Source organism: Heterodontus francisci, chromosome 15 (genome assembly GCF_036365525.1).
Source record: "Heterodontus francisci isolate sHetFra1 chromosome 15, sHetFra1.hap1, whole genome shotgun sequence".
NCBI lineage: Eukaryota > Metazoa > Chordata > Chondrichthyes > Heterodontiformes > Heterodontidae > Heterodontus > Heterodontus francisci.
Window position 1 is genome coordinate 51236329 of NC_090385.1, and position 23624 is coordinate 51259952.

General features: G+C 42.9%; 1 protein-coding gene across 3 annotated transcripts in view; it reads left to right on the forward strand.

The window, feature by feature from the left end:
* arhgap36 (Rho GTPase activating protein 36) overlaps positions 1-23624 on the forward strand; it is a 325482-nt gene that overhangs the window by 166171 nt on the left and 135687 nt on the right. The window contains exon 1 of one of the 3 annotated variants that reach the window (XM_068047532.1): positions 5678-5875. The exons of the other annotated variants lie outside the window; for them this stretch is intronic. The gene's annotated coding sequence lies outside the window, so the exon portion shown is untranslated. Of the gene's footprint in view, positions 1-5677; positions 5876-23624 lie in introns of those variants that run through there. 3 annotated transcript variants of the gene reach the window in all.

Consider the following 23624-nt stretch of genomic DNA (forward strand, 5'->3'; position numbering starts at 1 on the left):
GTAAGGGACCTACATTTGTCTTCACCAATCTTTTTCTCTTCACATACCTATAGAAACTTATACAGTGAGTTTTTATGTTCCCCACAAGCTTGCTCTCATACTCTATTTTCCCCTTCTTAATCAATCCCTTGGTCCTCCTTTGCTGAATTCTAAACTGCTCCCTATCCTCAGGTCTGTTGTTTTGTCTGGCAAATTTGTATGCCTCTTCCTTGGATCTAATGCTATCTCTAATTTCCCTTGTAAGCCATGGTTTGGCTACCTTTCCCATTTTACTTTTGTGCCTAACAGGGATAAACAATTGTTGCAGTTCATCAATGCGCTCTTTAAATGTTTGCCACTGCCTATCCACCGTCATCCCTTTAAGTAACATTTCCCAATCCATCATAGCCAACTCGCACCTCATACCTTCATAGTTTCCTTTACTAAGATTCAGGAACCTAGTCTCAGAATCAACTACGTCACTCTCCATCTTGATGAAGAATTCTATCATATTATTTTTTTTTATTTAGAGATACAGCACTGAAACAGGCCCTTCGGCCCACCGAGTCTGTGCCGACCATCAACCACCCATTTATACTAATCCTACACTACTTCCATGTTCCTACCACATGCCCACCTGTCCCTATATTTCCCTATCACCTACCTATACTAGGGGCAATTTATAATGGTCAATTTACCTATCAACCTGCAAGTCTTTGGCATGTGGGAGGAAACCGGAGCACCCGGAGGAAACCCACGCAGACACAGGGAGAACTTGCAAACTCCACACAGGCAGTACCCAAGGTCGCTGATTCCCAAGGGGTCTCACACCACTAGATTGTCAATTATTCCTCTCTCATTACACAATACCCAGTCTGGGATGGCCTGTTCTCTAGTTGGTTCCTCAACGTATTGGTCCAGAAAACCGTCCCATATACATGCCAAGAATTCCTCCTCTATGATATTGTGACTAATTTGATTTGCCCAATCTATATGCAGATTAAAATCACCCATAATTACAGATGTTCCTTTATCACATACGGCTCTGATTTCCTGTTTAATTCTATTCCCAACATCACCACTACAGTTTGGGAGTCTATATACAAACCCCACTAACGATTTTGCCCATTCGTGTTTCTCAGCTCTACCCATGCAGATTCCACATCGTCAGAGCTAATATCTTTCCTCAAGATTGTGTTAATTTCCTCTTTAACCAGCAATGCAACTCCACTGCCTTTTATTTTTGTCTCTCCTTCCTAAATACTGAATACCCCTGGATGTTCATTTCCCAGCCCTGGTCGCCTTGCAGTCATGTCTCCGTAATCCTGACTATATCAGACCCGTTTACAACTATTTACGTGATTAATTCATCCACTTTATTGCAAATGCTCCACGCATTAAGGCACAAAGCCTTAAGGCTTGTCTTTTTGACATTACTTGTCCCCTTCCCAGTATTTTTCACTATGGCCCTGTTTGATTCTGGCCCTTGATTTCTCTGCCTATCACTTTTCTTATTCCCCTTACTGTCTTTTGTTCTTGTCTTTGATCCCTCCTCCTCTGACTCCTTGCAAAGGTCCCCATCCCCCTGCCATTTTAGTTTAAACCCTCCCCAACCACTCTAGCAAATACTCCCCTTAGGACATCAGTCCTGGTCCTGCCCAGGTGTAACCCATCCAGTTTGTACTGGTCCCACCTTCCCCAGAACCAGACCCAATGTCCCAGGAATCTAAAACCCTCCCCTTCACACCATCTTTTCAGCCATGTATTCATCCGATATATCCTGCTATTTCTACTCTGATTAGCACGTGGCACTGGTAGTAATCCTGAGATCACTTTGAGGTCCTATTTTTCAACTTACTTCCTCGCTCCCTATATTCTGCTTTTAGGACCTTTTTTTTTTACCTATGTTGTTTGTCCCAATGTGTACCATGACCACTGGCTGTTCACCCTCCCCCTTCAGAATGTCCTGTAACCGCTCTGAAACATCCTTGACCCTAACACCAGGGAGGCAACATAACATCCTGGAGTCTCTTTGGCAGCCACAGAAACGCTTATCTATTCCTCTTACAATTGAAACTCCTATAACTATTGCATTCCCACACTTTTTACTCCTCCCCTGTGCAGCAGAGGTAACTGTGGTGCAACGAATTGGGCTGTTGCTGCTTTCCCCTGAGAGGCCGCTCCCCCCAGCAGTATCCAAAACAGTATATCTGTTTTGCAGGGGAATAGCCACAGGAGATTCCGGAACTGCCTGCCTAGTCCTCTTGCTCTGCCTGGTGGTCACCCATTCCCTTCCTGCCTGTGGAGTCTGAGCCTGCGGTGTGACCACCTTGCTATACGTGCTATCCACAATACTCTCTGCCTCAGCTAGGATGCCTCCGCAAATCCAGAGATTCTGGTTGAGGCTAATGAGGTTCACGTACGAACCGGTATACGTACAGGGCAAGCAACAAACGACAGCAGATACATTGTCCAGAGCTACTGTCAACCATCCTACACAACAGGATGTTAACTTTATAAATGAGATGGAGTCATATTCTCAGTTCACTGCATCACAATGGCCGGCAAGTTCAAAAAAGTTCCAAGAAATTCATCATGCTTAGATGAAAGATGAAGAATGCATCTACATCCACCAATATTGCAAGCAAGGCTGGCTGCAGCAGCATCCAGTGGTAAGAGGATGAAAATCTTCTACGAACACAGAAGATCCTTTAGTGTAGCGGATGATTTGCTGGTATATGATGAGAGACTGGTGATTCCAGAGTCACTCTGGGTAGTTATCTTGGAGAAAATAAACCATGATCATATGGGCATAATTAAATGTAGAGCATGGGCTCAGGCATCCATGTGGTGGCTGGGAATATTGAAAGATATAGAAGAAATGATTTCAAATTGCCAGGTATGTGCAGTGCACAGGCAGGAACAGAGGGAGCCCCTTTTCTTGACCCAATTCCCAACTAGACCGTGGGAGCATCCCAGTGGTAAAAGGATGAAAAGGATATGTCCTACAGCCACAGAAAATGTTGAATCCGAGAATAAGGGGTCAGCAGGGGTAAAATGTGGTTCATGGATCGACCAAGTTGTTACTGGAATACACTGTTGGCATCTTGAAACAGTAGGGGTAATTTTCACCATTTGGGTGGTGAACATTATAGAACCTGTCTGATTTTCATTGATTTCATGTATAAGGTTCCATATCTACATTGATGGCACCCAGCTATTACTCAAAGTCAACACCAGGAATTTCATTAGGCATTACCCCAATCGACTGTTGTATCTTTGGTGGAAGGTTAGTGAAAACACAGTTTTCTGGGCTTCCACTGAAATCAACTTTTTAAAAATAAGTCGATTAGAACTGTACTTCTCCATTTACAATACAAAGTCACAATTTTGGAGGCTTTGAGGTTTATCGTAATTTTTTGATTGCTGAGCAAAGCTTTTAAATTGAGCTTGTTGGTCTAGTTTACAGGCATCTATTATCTGACTAATGCTTCCAGATCTTTGGTGAAATATTGATTTGATCAAACCACAGGAAGTTCCTGTTACGCATCTCAGTTGCTTTGCCTTCATGATAGATAGCACACTTGCAGACACATTGGTTGTTTATCTGATCGTTTTCATTGCCACTTTTTCTTCTTTTATCTTATGAAGCTGTTAAAACCTGCTTGGTTATAGTTCTGCTGGCACTAGACCTCCCCTCTAGTACCTTACTGAAAGTATTCATTCAGGTTTGAAATATCACAGTGAGTGTTATCATGCTATTTAAGTATGAGAACATTGCATTGAACACCAATCCTTACCAGAAACACATAGACACTTCCACCAGACATTGCTGAATAGCATTTAGGAGGAAGACATGGGCTAAATTTTCCTTCCCTTATTCAACTGTAGTTCCAGCTGACAGCAGTTAAATTAGCATTGGATCCTTTCTGGTTTGTCAGGGTCAGCTACTGATTAGTAAGTTCACCAAACCACTGGACAGCCTCAACTGCAAGGCTTTAACGTTACTGGTCCTCTGTATCCTGAAGAAACTGCATATTTCCCTGTTCTGTTTCTAATGTGTTTGAAATGTTATTTTTGCAGAGTGTCTTATATGTTGGGCACACTCCGTTCCTTTGTCATGCTGATATCAAATTATTCATTTATTTAATCATTATCCAAAAATAGGTGCATGCGACTGAAGTGTTCTGAAATCATTTTCTTTCCTAAATTATAATCCTGACACACATGGCAAAGGCATAAAATGCTCTGAGATTACTAGATGAGATATTTACAGGATAGGTTATGGCAATAGTTTTAATAAAAATAATTTTAAAGAGCCATGTTGTCTCGTAAAATATCCACAAGAATCTGAGTTACTGTGCTTTATGATCTCTAATCTGTTTCATCTTTTATCTCTCACTTGAATTTATGCTGTATCTAATCTGATAATTGGTGCATTGTGCCATGCAGAGATTGTCTGGCAGTATGGTATAAGCTAGGGCAGTTGGATAATGAGGAGGGTGATGTGCTTTGGAACAGTTGGGACAGTGTGGACGACGGCAATAATCAGATAAGCTGGAACTGTTTCGAACATTTACAGGAAATTGGGATAGGCTGGGCAGGGTTTGGATAGTTTGGGGGGATGGAACACTGCAGGACTACCAGTACTGACAACAATTAAACAGTGACAGACAAACTGAAGAGGCAATCACTAGAAATAGAATCCCTGACCATCCAATAGCACTCTGCATCGTGAACCCTGAGCAAGAAGACTCAGCTTTATTTCTGATTTACTCCACTCCCCTCTTAAAGTCAGACATTCATGTTGAGGTATGATTTTTTTTGGGTGCAGGTCTTGCTCCAGTACTTCATCTTGAAACCATTCCTCATGACTGAGCACAGACAGCATATGTTGGCAATCTGTTTGATTATGGGGTGGGAATGATAGCCAAACTCAATTCTGTTTTCATCCAAAATTCACATATGCACACTTTCTAACCACAGTCACTGGGTATTAATCAGGAGTAGGAACCCTAGCTGATTTATCACCATATACTCCAGGGATGCAGAGGCCAATTGTAGTACACCTATTTGGTGCCTTGGCTGAAGTCAACCAGATTGGGATTCGCATGTGGGACTTTTGGTAGAGTAATTTATTTAATTCAAATCTTTCTTTTTGAATGTTGAAACATTCACTTAAAATGCACTAATGAATCTGGCTGCTTTGTGCAGTCAGCTACTCTCGACTACCTGAGGCTGTCTCTGATATAAAACATTCATCAAAGAATAAAATGAGAGTGCAGAGGAGAATGACTAATGCACTCACAAAGAGACATTTTCAACTGACTACTGCTGAGGCCATTATTGAGCTGTATGTAAAAGCTCTGGGTAGCAAGATAATAAGAGGCTTGTTCATTTGTCCTATGGGTCTCTCAGTTTTGTAGCAGATAATGTTTTGTGTAATTTTTAGCCTAAGCTTACTGCAGCCTGCTTTCTGTCAGTGGATCATTTAACTCAATATTACTATTGTGTTCTCTCTCTCACACTCTCTCTCTTTCTCTCTCCATATTCTGCCTCTCCCTGTCTATCTGGAGAATGCTTTTTGGCAAGTTACACTCTTTTCTGGACTTCTCTAACTCCCACAGATGGAAGGGAAGCTGGTCACATTCCCTGCCTATGTAAACATTAGTGATTAATGCAAATGGAAAGAGCAGTTTTTTAGGGATTTTTTCCCTCCAGCTATATCTCGCACTAACTCTCTCACTCATATGCACAAGCACACTCATTTTGCAACAGCAGCTCTGAGCAGAAAATGGAGTGAATAAGCATTCTGGCTGTTAATTTTTTCAGAGAAGATAAGGCATTTTGTTTGAACTGTTTCAGCAACTCAGATACGGATATCAAGGCATTCACAGTAAGTACTGATGTGAGACTTGTAAATGTCACATTTTATTGTCTCGTACGTTAATTTGACTGAAGTCTGTTTACTTTGGAGTTAACACTACTGCTAAAATACTAATTTATGCTGCTGAATTTTGTTGGTGTAGGATAGTTACCATATTTGTTCCAACATGTTATGCGAATTGCATTTACACCTTTGTATCGTCAAATGTAAATCAGGTAACACTGTTCAGATAAGCTAATGATGTAATTGCCTTTAATTCTGTTGGATTTTCAGTAGTTTGATTTTGTTGGCAATAAATTCTTTGAAATTTATAGTCCTAGTGGGTGTAGTTTCCAGTTAGTTTGTGTATGACAGAGCTATATTAAAAACTAGTGGAAACAGAAACAACTGTCGAACTTAGATTTTATAATCTAAAAGGCTTTACTCTAGTTGATAGTGATCCTGATAAAAGCAAGGTTGGCAATATGTACAATTCTCCCCACCTAAAAAACATTATAATGCACATTTTGCCACCAACCCTGGCTTCAATGGCAGCACTATAATGTGATCAAAGTTGTGCTACAGTCTCTGAGGATGACTTCAATGGCAGTGCCATAAGTGCTTTTATATTGAAGTGGTGTGATAGAAGCATTGGGCTCCCTCTGTCAGCTGCACTGCCTAGCATAAATTCCCTTACACATCAGGAATCGACAAACGTATTATATTCATGTAAATCCAGATCTACAAATGCACTTGAAGTTTAAGTGAGCCACTTTCAGTAAACATGGAGAGTTGGTCCCATGCTTTTGATCTGTTTATAACAATTAGGCTTCTACACTGTACAGTGGAGCCCAGCTTGACCAGAACCCAACAATAACTTGCATTTATATTGCGTCTTTAATGTTGAAAAATGCCCCAAAGCATTTTATTCACCTGATTTAAAAGGAAAAGAGCAGTGCATGAAGGTCGCTCCTTTGACTGAACAGTGGGAAAATAAGCAATATGAAGTTTGAACTTTGCTACATAATTGAGATAGAGCTGCTGCCTGAGGAAGTATTACCATAGATTTTCCCTTTTGCCACCAAGAGTTGTTGGCATTAGCTACTGTTCCTTCTGGTAATGAGCAGACTGAGTGTATGGGCCAGCAGTGTGGTTTTGCCTCATGCTGCTTTACTTCTCTTTTATCCATAATGATTATTTTTTTCTTTATCAACATGCAGTTCTCCACAATTTAGAATCCAAGTGTCAGGACAGCTATGCATTCAGATGACTTTGAATAAGGCAATAAAACATTGGGTAATATCCAGCAGCAAGAATTGATTGCAACTCTTAAACAACAGGTGCAATGAAATCTGCCCTGTAGTGAAAATGGGACTGATGGTTCAGTACCAGGAACCCCAGGATCACTTCAACTCCATCAACAGAATGTGATGTTTATGATATCTATGTTGTGAAGATCAATGTTGACCTAATAAAGCGAGCTTCTTCTGAATGCGATTGGACTGAGTGAAAACTATGGGAGGGGGTTGAAATAACCAGCAGAACTGCATAGTACTATTGTGCAAGTGATACATAAATAGATCTGACCTATTTATTTGATCTCGTGATATGTTTGTATACAAGTATAATAAGGGGTAGATGCATGACTACTAGAAGGAGAGGGTTTTTGGGTGCCCATTCTTGTTGGACCACCAGTTCCTTTTTACAAAGAGACCCCTCCCACCCTGACCCATGGAAATTGCAAAATGCTTCCATCGTTAAAACATTTGGATAAATACAAATAGAAGTTGTCCACCTTTATTATTTCCTGTGCTAATAGCCCATGCCTAAACAGGGATAGGCACCAACATGTTGCACCATGGACATTTAGCAAAATTATTGACTTAGCCATGGATATGGGGGCAATTAATCTGTCTTAATTGTATCTATTAATATATTAGCCAATCTAATGCCATCAAAACACAATCCTATTTAAAACACATTTTTCCCTATTAAGTAGCTAAGCGTACGAACATCAATGGAGAGCAACACAACTATTAGCTAGCTACAAAACAAAATAGCATGCAATGCCAATGTCACGGGGTGGTAGGTGGACCTTATCAGATGACCTCTGTGCCAGGAGTGTAAGTTCATCCAATAAACCATAAAACTAAAGGAGAGGATTGTTATTGTGGTTATTGAGGTGAGGCTGTAGAAAAATCAGCAATAGGAAGACGGATCATTTCTCACTGTTGTTGTCACAAGACAATTTAACCTGTGATGGTCAATGTTTGTGCAACTTCCACCTGCTTGTAATATGGTCTGAAAACAGGGCAACCAACTCAAGGGCAGTGGTCTCCAAATCAGGAGAATTTTATAGAATGGAGCAGATAGCACTTCAGAAGAGTCACGCAAAACTGAAAAGCAGAGTGGGACAGGAGGGACAGAGAGACTAATAGTTGGTAGCCAAGACTAGTTTATTCGTCTTGACAGGCTGTTAAACTGGACCCTGGATTCTAAAATACAGAAACAACAGAATCTCCCATGGACAAAATGTAATTTGCTCACCAAAGCTCGTGACAAAATTAGATACACACAATTACAAATAAAGAGCACCCTTTATTTCCTCCATAAAATGATTTTCTTAAATTCACTATGTCTATATCTCAGTCTATCATTGTTGATTCCGATTCAGCTCTGACAAGATAATTATTAACAAAAAGCTTCCCTGTGAAAAGTTGAGCAGTTGTTACTGCCTGTATTATTCAGTTACAAAATGTTTAGTCATTATCTGTAAAATTGTACTCCAGACTAACCAATTTATAACCAAGCCAAATCTTTTACCTGTTAGCAAATATGCACTTATAATGCAGTACAATTACATGATACAGACAACTTTCAAATGACATTGGCTACTCAGGTTATCTGCCCTCAAACTGGATAGTAAATGATGCAAATTGCAGTTACTGATCTTTGACATACTTGTAAAATGTGTCCTTTAACCTAATTTGCAGCAAAAAAATCAGTTAATGACTGTTTCTAACATGGTCATTGAAACATAATAAATTTTTACTATGTCTTCCCAACAGTTTTTAAAACTGCAAATGCAGCATGGATTTTGTTAAGGAATCATAGACAGTTCATCATACATTAAGGTTTATCAAAGCTTTTGGTTACATTGTACTTATTAACTATTATATATGGGACAGCAGCATCCTACTTTTGCCAATATCACTCAGCTCCACCGTACTCTTCTATTCATAAGGAACTTAAGGTGCTTACTTCTAGTGATTCCTTGGATTATCCTGAATACAAGTTCTGGAACAATGTGATTCCAAATGGATAGCAGCAGAATTGTGAGATTTATATAGAAATAAAAGTCCAGTAACTTTCAACATGTCACTGAGTTTGTGTCCCAAGTGAAAGTAATATATGCCACAGCGTAGAAATCGAGACATTCCCTAAGTGACTTTTACCATTTTAAAATGAGTTTACATAACACAAGCCTTTAAACGTGTGTTTTAAAATAACATAGCTGCTAAGTTACTTCAAAACACAAAATCTATGGCTTGGAGCAGGGGAGTCCAAACTTTTTGCATGGGGGCCACATTACAATTATAAAGCTAAAGGCATTCAAAATTTATCTTACTATTAATCAAAACAACAACAAATGTGCATTTTTGTGAAGAAGCTTTAAATGAGAAGACTAATTTATTGACATACTTTCTCATCACTATGTTGGACACTGATTTAGTGAGATGCCTGGCACTTATTTGCTTGCACAAGTAATCAATATCTGCCCACACACTTGTGTAGTGATGTGGAGTATTCCGGATAGATGTCCATCTGTCAGAACTGATCTTGATTGCTCTCTCCCTCCTTGCTATCAGTGTCTGCCTGTCTCTCTCTTTCAGTGTCTCTCACTCCCCCTCCCTCTCTGTTCCTCCCCTTTATGTGTTGTCCCCGCCCTGTGTTGCTCCCCCCCTTCTCTGTGTTGCTCCTCATCTGTGTCATTCCCCCGTGTGTTTCTTCCCCCCTTGTCGCCCCGCCATCTGCGCGTCTCTTCTCTGTGTCATCCTCATGCTCTCTGTCCCCACCTCTCTCTCTGTTCCCCCACTCTCCCCCATTTGCTCTCTCTGCCCCCTCTCTTTCTTTCTCCCCCACTCTCTCCCTCTCTCCCCACACACTCTTCCCCCACTCTCTCTCTCCCCCACTCTCTCTCTCCTCCGCTCTCCTCCACTCTCTTTTCCCCCACTCTCTCTCTCTCTCCCCTACTTTTCCTCTGTCTCCCCACCTCTCTCTCCCCCACTCTCTCCCCACTCTCTTTCCCCTCACTCTCTCTCTCTTTCTCCACCCCCTCTCTCTGTCCCCACACTCTGTCTCCCCAATCCCTCTCTCCCCCACACTCTCCCTCCTCCACACTCTCTCTCCCCCCACTCTCTCTTTCTCCCCATTCTCTCTCTTTCTCCAACCCCTCTCTCTGTCCCCACCCTCTGTCTCCCCAATCTCTAACTGCCCCACACTCTCCCCCCACCCTTCCCACTCACTCTCTCTCTCCCCCGCTCACTCTCTCTGTACTCCTCCCCACCCACCCCGGTCCCATTCCCACTTTCTTTCTGATCGTTGCGGAGAGCAGGAACAGTTCTTTTGAACTCCAGACAGCTTCATGATTTTCAGGTGGACCTTTCAAAAGAAAATCGGAACCCGCCGGAAAACCTAAATCTGTCCGAAGTTGCGAAGCGCTGTTCTGCTTTAGCACCTGATCAGCTGTGAAACTGAGACTTGCGATTTGCTAAAAAAGCCGGGTCTGAAGAAGCAAATGGGAAATTTCTCATCCGTGAAATTATCAACCACGCGCCCCAAAATTGTTTACCACGGACACGTTGCCGACCCCTGTGCTTAAATAAATGAGCTCCATGTAGATGCGGTTGGAAAGGTAGAAAACAAATAGTAGGATGAAAATAAGTTTGTGAGTGGTGTTCCACATGATCGGTGTTTGGGTTTCTCTTATTTATTGAAGGCATGGTCTAAACCTGGAGGTAATTTTAAAACATGCTCATGACAGCAAAGTGGCTGATAAGCCAAATGCTGATGAGGATTGTGAAAGACTGTGGGGGAAAATAAAGGGGCTAGCTGCATGGGTAGGTAAATGCCAGATGCAGTTCAATACAGGAAAATATGAAGGATTACTTTTTGAAAGTATGAATAAAGAGAAGTAATATATTACTGGAGTAGTAATATTTTACTTCAGGATAGAGGAGCAAATGTATTTTGATGTGCAAATATACACGTCATTAAAGGTAGCAGTGCAAAGAGTAAATCAGTAAAAAAAAAGACAAACAGAATCCTTGGTTTTGTACCTAGAGGCCTAGAATACAAGAGATGAACTTGTATAAAACCATAGGTCGGCTACAGTTGGAATATTGTCTGCTGTTTTGGCCACCCTGTTATAGAAAGGTTATTAAAGTAATAAAATGGTGCTACATAGATTCACTAAGATATTATTGGAGAAGATGGGTGATGGTTATTAAGAGACTCAAGAATTTAGAGCTTTTATTTGAACTGATAACTATAGAGGTCATCAAGACCATGAAGAATTATAATAAGGCAACTAATGCTAAATTGTTTACACTGTTGATGAGATGGTAATGAGAGGACACCAATTTAAGATAATCACAAAATCAAATAAAGGGAAGGTTAGAAATATTGCTTTATGCAAAGGAATTCTCTGCTATAAACCATTTGTGAAACAGAATCTATAGAATTTTGTGAAAGGAATTGAAATAGTTGCTTGATGGGTCAAATGGCCTGTTTCTGCAGTATGTTCTATAATTGTATAATTCTATGAATATTGCACAGAAATGGTTTTGATGACAAACAGTAAGCAGTGACTGAGTGTTAATCGTAAATGTTGACAAAATATTGTTTGAGAGGACCATAACTCAGTGAATAAGTGTACCATAGAGGTTGGTTCAGAACATATAGACGAGAAGATCTCAGGTTCAATGTCTGATGAGTATAGCAGTAGTAATCCTTCACTAGGGCAGCAATGGGAAATGTGTGTGGAAGGGAAACATCATGCTGGAGATTGCTGTACGAACATACAAATTAGGAGCAGGGGCAGGCCACTCGGCCCTTTAAACCTGCTCCACCATTCAATACGTTCATGGCTGAATTGATTACTCCACATTTCCACCTACCTCCGATAACCTTTCACCCCCTTGCTTATCAAGAATCTACCTACCTCTGCCTTAAAAATATTCAAAGACTCTGCTTCCACTGCCTTTTAAGGAAGAGAATTCCAAAAACTCACGACCCTCTGAGAGAGGGTCTCTGTCTTAAATGGGCAACCCCTTATTTTTAAACAGTGACCCCTAGTTCTAGATTCTCCCACAAGAGGAAACATCCTTTCCACATCCACCCTGTCAAGACCCCTCAGGATCTTATATGTTTCAATCAAGTTGCCTCTTACTGTTCTAAATTCCAGCGAATACAAGCCTAGTCTGTGCAATCTTTCCTCATAAGACAGCCCACCTATTCCAGGCATTAGTTTAGTAAACTCTGTACTGCCTCCAACGCATTAACATCCTTCCTTAAATAAGGAAACCAGTACTGTACACAATACTCCAGATATGGTCTCACCAATGCCCTGTATAGCTGAAGAATAACCTCCCTACTTTTGTATTCAATTCCCCTTGTGATAAATGATAACATTCTATTAGCTTTCCTAATTACGTGCTGTACCTGCATACTAACCTTTTGCGATTCATGCACTAGGACACCCAGATCCCTCTGCATCTGAGGGCTCTGCAATCTCTCACCATTTAGATAATATGCTTCTTTTTTATTCTTCCTGCCAAAGTGGACAATTTCCCACTTTCCCACATTATACTCCATTTACCAGGTCTTTGCCCACTCACTTAACCTATCTATATCCCTTTGTAGCTCCCTTATGTCCTCTTCACAAGTTACTTTCCTACCTAACTTTGTTCAATGACTTGTGCTGCAAAGTGCATTTGGTTTTATCAGGTGAATATAGGATTTGATTTGTAACTTGCTACATTGGCATAGCTTGCTTACATGCAGATCTAGCCTTTCTGATGAAAAATAGCCCCATGCTGGTTGCTCATGTAAGCATGCCCCAGCAGAGTTAGTGGCCAGAATTTCCCCCCACCCCCCCAAGGGGTGGTCACTTTGATGGGATTATACTACAGGCCCCCCAATAGTCAGAGGAAAGTGGAGGAGCATATGTGTAGGGAAATCACAGATAGGTGTAGGAATTACAGGGTTGTAATAGGAGGTGATTTTAACTTCCCTAATATTGACTTGGACTGCCTTAGTGCTAAGGGATCAAATGGGGAAGAATTTGTTTAGTGTATCCAGGATAGTTTTCTGAAGCAGTATGTGGATAGCCGTACTAGAGAAGGGGCTACACTCGACCGCCTCTTAGAAATGAGGATGGGCAGGTGGTTGACGTGTCAGTGGGGGAGCACTTTGGGACCAGTGACCATAACTCTAAAAGCTTCAAGATAGTTATGGAAAAGGATAGGACTGGTCCTCAGGTTGAAGTCCTAAATTGGGGGAAGGCTAATTTCGATGGCATCAGACAGGAACTCTCAAAAGTTGAATGGGAGAGGCTGTTTACAGGAAAAGGGACGTCTGGCAAGTGGGAGGCTTTTAAAAGTGAGATAGGAAGAGTTCAGGGCCAGAATGTTCCTGTTAGATGGAAGGGCAAGGCTGGCAAGTTTAGGGAACCTTGGTTGACGAGGGATATTGAGGGTCTGGTCAGGACAAAGGAGGAGGCATATGTCAGGTATAGGCAGCTGGGATCGAGCGAGTCCCTTGTGGAGTATAGAGGATGTAGGACTATACTCAAGAAGGAAATTAGGAGGGCAAAAAGGGGCCATGAGGTTTCCCTGGCAGATAAGATAAAGGATAATCCTAAAAGATTCTATATGTATATTAAGAGAAAAAGGGTAGCTAGGGAGAGAGTAGGCCCCCTTAAGGATCAGTGTGGCAATCTATGTGTGGAGCCACAGGAAATGGGCGAGGTCTTAAATTAATATTTTTCATCCGTATTTACTGTGGAGAAGGTCATGGAAGCTGATGAGTTCAAGGGAGGGAACACCGATATCCTGGAGCATATTAACATTACAAAGGAGGAGGTGTTGGAGGTTTTGAAGCACATTAAGGTGGATAAATCCACAGGGCCTGACCAAGTGTATCCTAGGATGCTATGGGAAGCAAAGGAGGAGATTGCTGGGACCCTGGCAGAGATTTTTGTAACATCGTTAGCCATGGGTGAGGTACCAGAAGACTGGAGGATAGCTAATGTTGTGCCTTTATTTAAAAAGGGCAGCAGGGATAAGCCAGGGAACTACAGGCCGGTGAGCCTTACGTCAGTGGTGGGAAAGTTATTGGAAGGGATTCTGAGAGACAGGATTTATATGCTTCTGGAAAGGCATGGTCTGATTAAGGATAGTCAGCATGGATTTGTGCGTGGGAAATCATGTCTCACGAATTTGAGTTTTTTGAGGAGGTGACCAAGAGGATTGACGAGGGCAGGGCGATGGACGTTGTCTACATGGACTTTAGCAAGGCCTTTGACAAGGTCCCGCATGGTAGGCTGGTCCAGAAGGTTCGAACACATGGGATCCAGGGTGAGCTAGCAAATTAGATACAAAATTGGCTTGGTGATAGGAGGCAGAGGGTGGTAGTGGAGGATTGTTTTTCAGATTGGAGGCCGGTGACCAGTGTTGTGCTGCAGGGATCGGTGCTGCGCCCTCTGTTGTTTGTCGTATATAATAATGACTTGGATGTGAATGTAAGGGGCATGATTAGTAAGTTTGCAGATGACACCAAAATTGGTGGTATAGTGGATAGTGAAGAAGGTTGTCTAAGGTTACAATAGGATATAGATCAACTGGGAAAGTGGGCAAGGGATTGGCAAATGGAAGTTAAAGCAGACAAGTGTGAAGTGATGCATTCTGGGAAGTTAAACCAGGGCAGGACATATACAGTGAATGGCAGGGCCCTGGGGAGTGTTGTTGAGCAGAAAGACCTTGTGATGCAAGTACGTAGTTCCCAGAAAGTGGCAACACAGGTAGACAGGGTGGTGAAGAAGGCGTATGGCATGCTTGCCTTCATTGGCCGAGGCATTGAGTACAAGAGTTGGGACGTCATGTTACAGTTGTACATGACGCTGGTTAGGCCACATTTGGAGTACTGTGTGCAGTTCTGGTCGCTGCACTACAGGAAAGATGTGATACAGCTAGAGAGAGTGCAGAAAAGATTCACAAGGATGTTGCCTGGTTTGGAGGGCTTGAGTTATAAAGAGAGATTGGATAGGCTGGGTCTGTTTTCCCTGGAACGAAGGAGGCTGAGAGGGGACATGATAGAGGTATATAAAATTATGAGAGGCATAGATAGGGTAGATAGCCAGAGTCTGTTTCCCATGGTAGGGATGACTAAAACTAGAGGGCATAGATTTCAGGTGAGAGGGAGGAGGTTTAAAGGGGATCAAAGGGGTACATTTTTCACACAAAGAATAGTGGGTATCTGAAATGAGCTGCCTGAGGAGGTGGTGGAGGCAGGAACAGTAGCAACATTTAAGAGGCATCTGGACAGGTACTTGAATGAGCAAGGCATAGAGGGATATGGAATTAATGCAGGCAGATGGGATTAGTATAGATAGGAATTATGGTTGGCATGGACACGGTGGGCCGAAGGGCCTGTTTCTATGCTGTACGACTCTATGACTCTATGACTCTATGACGACTACCCTCACCCCTTGGAGTGGTCTGGGAGGTAGAGTGGGGTGCGTAAAATCGGGTGGGATGGTGGTGGGGTGGGTTGGGGGGGGAGGGGCGGGTGTCATGCCTGTCGCTTATCTGCCTCCACTGTTATTTTACCAGTGACAGAGGGAGGTGGTGTGCAGACTGCCTGCCCTTGAGTCGATTGAGATCCTTAAGTGGTTAATTAATGGCCACTTAAGTGCATCTTCCCATTGCCGCTGGTGAAATACTAGCAGCAGATGGGCGCTGCCACCTGGGGAGGTTGCCTAGTAAAACCTGGCAGCCTTCCTTCGGGCTCGGTGGAGGGGTCCCTCCTGACCCACAGAGGGCACTCCAAGTGGCTCTCGCTATCAACCTCCCACCCACCCCATCACTTACCAGGGCTGCCTGATTGGCCCCAGCGACCCCCAACCCCACTTACCTGCTGCTGTGGGGACTGCTGCAGTTCCAACTGTCGCCACCACTCCCAGTGGCACTGCTGGGACTGAAGAGCGGCCAGCTCTCTGATTGTCAGGCAGCTCTTGGAGGCGTGATGTCCTGCCTCGAGGGGCAGAAGCCACGACTGCGGGTAGTTAATTGCCTGAGGAGCATAAAAATGGTCGCGGCTTCCGCAGCCGACGGGGGAGGGCTCGTCCCCCGACTTTCCAACGGGTGGGCAGGGCCACTGCCTCCGCATTAAATCCCAGCCAGTATCCTCAGAAGTGGGAGCAGAAACTAGAACACAAGGGAATCAAACCATCAAGATATTGTTTAAAAAGGGAACAGATTTAGTGAATTAACATTTTGATCCTTTAGTTTGTTTCTGCTCTCCATAGCTTCCTTTTAAATATTTTTATTTTGTCTGGGAAAGTGAAATGTTTGGGAAGAGTTACTGTGTCCAACATGATACTGAGCCTGAATTCACATCACTGGAGCAAAAAATGCATCAATGATCCTATCATTTTTACTGTATGTGTCAAATCAACTCATAGGAACATAGGAAATAGAAGCAGGAGTAGGCCATTCAGCCCCTCGCATCTGCTCCACCATTCAACTAGATCATGGCTGATCTTCTACCTCAACACCATTTTCGTGCTATAACACCATATCCCTTGATATTTTTAATATCTAGAAATCTATCGATCTCTGTCTTGAACATACCAAATAACTGAGCCTCCACAGCCCTCCAGGACGGAGAATTCCAAAGATTCACCACCCTCTAGTGAAGCAATTCCTCCTCATCGTCTTAAATAGCCTGCCCCATATTCTGAGACTGTGTCCCCTGGTTCTAGACACCCGAGCCAGGGGAAACATGCTTCCTGTATCTACCCTGTCGAGCCCTGTAAGAATCATCACACTATCAAACTAATTAGATCCTCTTGTTGATGTTCAGTTCCAGTTCTTTTTGAGTAGTGCTTCATATGGCCAGTTGCCGAGTCTGTTTACCACCAGCTTGAAGCTATAATGATGTCACCTGTATATTCAAGGTTAGTTTTCCCTCTACAACTTGTGCAGAATTTCCCTTGGTGGGAAGTCAATGATAATGCCGAGGTAGAGCAATGACAGAAAACAAGCCTGAATTGATGCCAAAGTTGGAGCCTATGACTGTGAGACTTTTGCTTTAACAGGGTCTGAATCTTAAACCCCAGGCTGAATTCAATGGCCGGGGGCAGTGTCATGGCCATTTTCAGAAGCCCTGTTGGGATTAAATGTCTGTCAGGCATTTAACTGCCTGGCGTCAGGACTTCCCTGCCTTTAAGGGCAGAGATCCCACCTCCAAGAGCTGCCAGCCAATCAGAGGGGTAGCAGCTCTTCAGTCCCAGCAGCACCACCGGAGTGATGGCCACTGCTGATACTGCAGGAGGCCTGGAGTGTAGCCCTAGAGGAGGCTCTGGAAATAAGGTAAGTGGGGTTGGGTTCGCTGGGGCCACTGAGGCAGGTCCAGGTGGGGGAATGGAGTTCGTTAGTGAGGCCAAGGAGTGGGGGGGGGGGTCTTTCAGCAGGGATGGCCCTTGCTGCTGGGGGGGCCCTCCCTGGGCCACCCCCTGGGCCACAGAATGCCTGATCAGCAGGGGCCCCCGCACCCCAAGCTTGCAGGGAAGCTGTCAGCCTTTAATGTAAAATACCAGCAGCGGTGGGAAGAAGCCCTTAACTGCCCCTTAATTGGCCACTTAAGGACCTCAGTAGGCCTCTGGGCGGGAAGGCCGTCCTCGACATTCCCCATTCTGGTAAAATTCCATGGCATCAGGAAGGCGATGGGCCCCTGCCTTCCCTTGTCATCTCCAACCTCCCAGCCTGTCCCTCGAGGGCTGGTAAAATCCAGCCCCTGAATTTTTACTCCCCATGGACAATGATGACTGGCAGGTGAGAGCCTCATAAATATGCAAAAATATGGCACAAGTAGAATCCAATGTGATTTTAACGCGCAGTCGGGCTGAGCTCTGGAACCACTGGTCTGGCTGCAAAAATATATTTTTCCAATTGAAACAAGAAGTTAGATATACGTAAACAATATATATAGTTTACAACTATTTTAATATTTAGTCGTCGTAAATAAACCTTGTTACGGATACAGAACATTCCTATCCTTAAAACAGGACGAAAAATAGCCAGCTACTTAATGCTGGATGTTTCTGACTTGCTGTCATAACTATTCGACACTTTATGATCTTCAAGTTCCCTGACCAAACAATCAGTAAATTCTAAGTGATCTCGCTAAACAGGAATTAAACTCAGTGACGTCAGCTTCTCTTTATTTGACAATTAGACTTTCTGACCTTCAACACTTACAAAAATGGAAAGAATATCCACTTGACCAGTAATGTTTTCAGCATTTATCTCCAGAAACAGGGGCAATTACACTTTGTAGCCTTAAAGAGACACACCCGCACCTTAGCAGCAAAACAATACATTGTGTTCTACATCATATATTGCTCCTGTCCTTATTAAAGAGCACATCCTCTGATTTATTGTAGGTGGGACTATGGGAGCTCATCTAATATGTTTATAATATATATCAGGGTTGTCCAACCTTTTCATCCGGGGGGGGGGGCACATTACAATTTTAGTCGTACATAGGGGGCCGGTGAGACAATTTCAGAAAGATAAAATCATCAAAAATTGATCTTACTATTAATCAAAACAACAATAAATGTGCATTTTTGTGAAGAATCGTTAAATGAAAAGATTAATTTATTGGCTGGAATTTTACGCCGCCCCAGCAGGTCAGATGGTGGCGTGGGGGCGGCATAAAATTGAGCGGCAGGCAGCAGGAGGCCTACCCGCCCGATTCCGCCTCCAAACAGGTTTATGGAGGTCCGGCGGGGGGTGGGAAACGGCCGGCCCGCCTGAGGCCAATCAAGACCCTTAAGTGGCCACTTAGCGGCCACATAAGGGCACTCGCCTGCCTCTACGGGTATTTTACCTGTGGCAAGCAGGTATGCTGGGTACATGAAAGGCCGCCCAGCAATAGCTGCCGGCCTTTCCACGCTCCGGGGTGGGTGGGGTGGGGAGGCATGGCAGTCGGGCACAAGGTGCCCGATTGAGAGCCACCCCCGCCTCCCAACCCACCCCCGGGATCCAAGACGCCCCCACTCTCCCCAGACGACCATCCTAGCCTCACCAGGGCATGATCGATCCCCCTGGTGAGGCAACCCAAACTTACCCACTTTCTCAGGTCCATGGCGTCGGCTGGGCTGCAGTCCCAGCAGTGGCCACCGCTCCGGGTGGTGCGGGACCTCCTCCCTCAAGTGGGTGGAAGTCCCGCCTCGGGCCAATTAAAGCCTGGAGATCTGTAAAATACAGGATGGATCCCCAGGTAGGGCGGAAGCGGGTTCATCACCGACATTTATATCAGAGTCCAGCTCCCGTCTGCCCACTGTAAAATTCCAGCCATTGACTTACTTTCCCGTCACTATGTTGGACACTGATTTAGTGAGATACCTGGCATTTTTTAGCTTGTACAAGTGGTCAGTGTTTCCCTGCACACTTGTAGCAGATATTGATGCTGGACAAACTTGTGGTTTTCTGTCAGGCTTTGAAAAAAAATAACGTTGGAACCCGCTGGAAAACCCTGAATTTCAGAAACCGCTGTTCACGCTCCCAGCACCTGTCAGCTGTGAAACGGACTTGCGATTTTTTTTTTAAAAAGCTAGTCTGGGAGAAGAAGTCAATGAGAAATTTCTCATCTCTGAAATACATCCAAGGGCCGATGGAAACCTTTGGTAGGCCGGATCCTGGCCCATGGGCTGTATGTTGGACATGGAAGTAATTATAGTTTATGAAGATCTCATCTGATATTCTGTGCTATTTCCAAAATACTGTGAATTATTTAACCCATATAGTTCATGATTTTAGTTTTATTTCTGAGTGGTAACCTGTTGCTATCTGTTTTTGTTCTGTTGTATTCTCCTTCCTCCCTTCATTCTTGTCTAATTGACTTTCGCCTGAAGAAGGATCATTTGTCTGTCACCTTAACTTCCCTGGCTTTGCAAAATAACTTCAGAATCACTGAAAGTCAGCAGTTTTCACAGCTGTGCATCCAGTGGGGCAGGGCCTGAACCTTTCCACAAACATGCCTTGCATTGACCTGCTATGAGTGGCCAAATATTGCCAACAAGCCAGCCCACTTTTTCTTACCCATTGGCACTTTTACTCATTTTGATTTAACAATATCATCGTCATTTGTTTAAATGGGTTTGCCATCTACTAATCTTTGAATTAGAAATCTCACTCCTAACACTCCCAGTTCTCAGTACTCGTTAGAATCTGGGAGGAATGGATGATCAAAGTGGGATTTGTTGCTCCTAGGAGCTCTGGATTCATTTTCAGACCACTTTCTGGAATATTCTTATCTTGGCATGATTGCCTAAATCCTCAAAACATTGTAGCATTTTATTTCAATTGTCTGAGCAGTTAAGAATTGTGCAGTCTAGAGCTACAATAAGATCATCTAACACAAACAGGGATGCAGAATGTATCCGGAAGAGGTTACTTGATTCAGGATTCTTCACAGTCAAACCACATGCTGTCTTCATCTAACACCACACACACACCTTCAAACAGTAACTGGAACCCTGGCTGATTTTTCCTCTCTGTAACTCATGGGGAACACTATACAATAGTAACATCAATTGCCTCCCCAAATGAGATCAGGTAATTCAGCACAGACCAAGGATCAAACCTGTTGCTTTCTTGGGCCATCAGGTGAGCCTGCTTTCATTGTTCTTTGTTTTCTCTGTCTACCTTTTCCTTTCGTGATTTTCTTGGATGAAGCTGAGCAAATCGATAGTAGAGGAATGGGGTGAAATCCCTGCAAAGTAAATGATGTTTGATGATGGGGTGCAACATTTCAAGTGGGAGCACAGTTTGTAGAGTTTTCACGTATACAATGTGCTGCCTCAAGTAATTTACCACCTTGCCCATTACAGGCACAATGCATCTGTGCCATCTCTCCAAATGTTATTTTCTGTGGGAAAGAAGAAATAGAATCTGCAGACAGCTTGTCAGACTTGTAATTGTAGGGACGCTTGACCTATTGAAATTGATCCTTCAGGCTCCTTGTACCATTACTAGATAATTCAGCAAGCTTCTGGCAGTCAACAGATTATTAAACAAACGTAGTGCGCTATCACTGTTAAGTGTATGTGAACTGACGTTCAAAATTATGAAGGGGTTTGGTACAGTAAAAAAGAAAAAGGTGTTTCCACCAGCAGGCGGGTCAGTAGCCAGTGGACACAAATTTCAAGTAATTGGCAAAAGAACTAGAAGGGAGTTGAGGAGAAATCTTTTTGCACAGTGTGTTGTTATGATCTAAAAACACACTGCCTGAAAGGGCACTGCAAGCAGTCTTAATAGCGATTTTCAAAAGGGAATTGGATATATACTTGAAAAGGAAACAAAAATTTGCAGGGTTATGGGGAAAAAAGCAGGGAAGTGGAACTAATTGGACACAGCCAACTCAGGCATGATGGGTTGGATGGCCTCCTTCTGTGCTGTGTGTTTATAATTCTAGGATGTGTGAAGGCTGATTTTCTGAGTATGTGCTGCGGATGGGGAGCCTCAGTTCCTGGCTGAGTATATCAGGAGCAAACAACTCAGCTTATTCCACAATAACGTTAACTGTTCTAAATGCCAAAATATGTGACAAGCTGATTTGCTCGGTTTAGAAAAAAGCATGACTGCACTGAACAAGGCTGGACCAGAGGACAGAGGTGTAATGAGGTGCCTGCAGCCACATGAACAGGCCTGGCAGAGTGTGCCCTATCCCTGTGCCCGTTTTCAGATGTGATTCAATTTCTAGGCTGTTGTGTTTTTGCCACCTACAGTAACAAATTTCTCTTATGTATGCAAATGCCACCATTTTCATTTAAGTAACAAGAAGCTGGGATTGGACAAAATGTTTACTTTAAATTGCTAATGTCAGCATCTTTGTTAATTGTCTTAAATTTAACAATTCGACAAATTGAGATTTAATTCACTTTTACATGAAGTTGAAATTTGATGTCATGTCAATATTTGAAAATTTGGGATTAAAGAAGTCTTAAAATCTCAATGCTTTCTGGAAATTTCCACTATCTGTCACAGAGTGGGAGCCAGGAAACTCAAAAAATAACATCTGTCACAGATAAAATCTAGTTTCATGTAGACCACTTTAATTCATTTTCTATTTATATCTGTGGGATCCATATGTTTTTGCTCGATTACCAACCTACGCCATTTTGTTCTCAAGTGCTTCCAAATTAAAATTGGTTGATATAAACGGCAACAACATGCACTTGTACAGAGCACTCAACACAATAAAAGGCACTTTGCAGAGAAGGAAAATAGGTCAAGGCACAGTCGTAAAGTGGGATTAGTGCATTAGAGCTTGTGTCATGGTAACGTAACACTTGGGATTGTAGCCATGAGCCTTCACAGGCTGAGTTGCAGCCATAACAGTCATTGTGTGCAATAGGGTGCAAAGGGAAACTGCTAAAGTCAGCCAGGTCCACTGCTGGTAGGTCGGTAACCAAAGGATATAGATTTAAGATAATTATCAAGAGCCAGGGAGAAAATTATTTTATGCAATGAGTTGCTATAATCTGTAATGCAATACTTGAACGGATGTTGGAAGCAGTTTCAATAGTAAATTCCAAAAGGAAATTGACTGTAGAACTGAAAAGGAAAAATTTGCTGCAGCAAAGAGAAAGAGTAGGGGAGTGTGACTAATTGGATAACTCTTTCAAAGGGCTGGCACAGGCACGATGAACTAAATTGCCTTCTGCACTGTAAGATTCTATCATTCTATGAGAGATTTTTAAAGGTGAGAAGGGAAGTGGTACGGTGAAGAGTATAAGTCTTGATGTTGAATAGAAGATGGGGTTTCAAGCATGACTCAGGGATGAAAGGACACCGAGATTATGCATTGTCTGGTTTTATCTGAATAGCTGAGGAAAGGCATAGAGTAGGGAGTAAGGATAGGGAGCTGTTTGTGGGAGCTGAATATGATAGCTTTGTTTTCCAGTGCCTAACTAGACAGAGGAATTTCTGGCTCATCAACAATTTGATTTCAGATTTCCATTATTTTTGCCTATTTAATACAAAAAAATCATGAACATCTTTCATCTGGCAGATTGACCCATTCAGCTGCATACCCACAGGTTGGTGCTGAGTAACCATTCTGATACAATGCTTGGCTGTTTCCAACTGAGCCAAGTGCTCAGTCAAACATTCAACAATGCACTCTCCCCAGTAAGTAATAAAGGGGAGACAATGAAAGGGAAAAAGCTACTATAATGAGAATGAGGATGAGAAGCAAAAAATCAGCCTCAACACTGGAGATAAAAAAAAGAAGTTTCTTCAACCATGTGGAAGTGGACAGTTTAAAAAAATAAAATATGGATCTCTCTTTTTCAGATAATTTTTATTACAGAGCAAAGTCAAATTTTACCAGGACAGACAAGTACATAGATTAACCAGATCTTGCTGTATTTTAGTTTTCATTGTAAGTTACTGCTCAAGTAACCATTTTGAAAATAATTGTTTCC